This window comes from Arachis stenosperma, chromosome 1 (assembly GCF_014773155.1).
Source record: "Arachis stenosperma cultivar V10309 chromosome 1, arast.V10309.gnm1.PFL2, whole genome shotgun sequence".
NCBI lineage: Eukaryota > Viridiplantae > Streptophyta > Magnoliopsida > Fabales > Fabaceae > Arachis > Arachis stenosperma.
Window position 1 is genome coordinate 76,400,102 of NC_080377.1, and position 971 is coordinate 76,401,072.

The 971-nt window shown below is 42.1% G+C and overlaps 1 non-coding gene across 1 annotated transcript; it reads left to right on the plus strand.

Moving 5' to 3' along the window:
* The first annotated feature begins 274 nt into the window (after positions 1 to 274).
* LOC130952058 (small nucleolar RNA R71) lies at positions 275 to 382 on the plus strand. Its single transcript, XR_009074243.1, has one exon. It is a non-coding gene; the product is annotated as a small nucleolar RNA R71 (small nucleolar RNA).
* The last annotated feature ends 589 nt before the right edge of the window (positions 383 to 971 follow it).

Genomic DNA, 971 nt, shown 5'->3' on the forward strand with positions numbered 1-971 from the left:
TTAAATTGACTTGTTGAGTCAATATCTTATTTTGAGCCAGTATGCCATTCAGAGTGTCAATCTCAAGAACTCCTTTCTTCTGACTAGTCCCATTGTTCACAGGATTTCTTTCAGAAGTGTACATGAATTGGTTATTTGCAACCATTTCAATTAGCTCTTGAGCCTCTGTAGGCGTCTTCTTCAGATGAAGAGATCTTCCAGCAGAGCTATCCAAAGACATCTTGGATAGTTCAGAGAGGCCATCATAGAAGATACCTATGATGCTCCATTCAGAAAGCATGTCTGAGGGACATCTTCTGATTAATTGTTTGTATCTTTCCCAAGCTTCATAGAGGGATTCTCCATCCTTCTGTCTGAAGGTTTGGACTTCCACTCTAAGCTTACTCCATTTTTGAGGTGGAAAGAACTTTGCCAAGAAGGCATTGACTAGCTTTTCCCAAGAGTCCAGGCTATCCTTAGGTTGTGAGTCCAACCATATTCTAGCTCTGTCTCTTACTGCAAAAGGGAATAGCATCAGTCTGTAGACCTCAGGGTCAACCCCATTAGTCTTGACTGTGTCACAGATTTGCAAGAACTCAGCTAAAAACTGATGAGGATCTTCTATTGGAAGTCCATGGAATTTGCAATTCTGTTGCATTAGAGAAACTAATTGAGGCTTAAGCTCAAAGTTGTTTGCTCCAATGGCAGGGATAGAGATGCTTCTCCCATAGAAGTTGGGAGTAGGTGCAGTAAAGTCACCCAGCACCTTCCTTGCATTGTTGGCATTGTTGTTGTTTTCGGCTGCCATGTGTTCTTCTTCTTTGAAGAATTCGGTCAGGTCCTCTAAAGAGAGTTGTGCTTTGGCTTCTCTTAGCTTTCGCTTCAAGGTTCTCTCAGGTTCAGGGTCAGCTTCAACAAGAATGCCTTTGTCTCTGCTCCTGCTCATATGAAAGAGAAGAGAAAAGAAAATGTGGAATCCTCTATGTCACAGT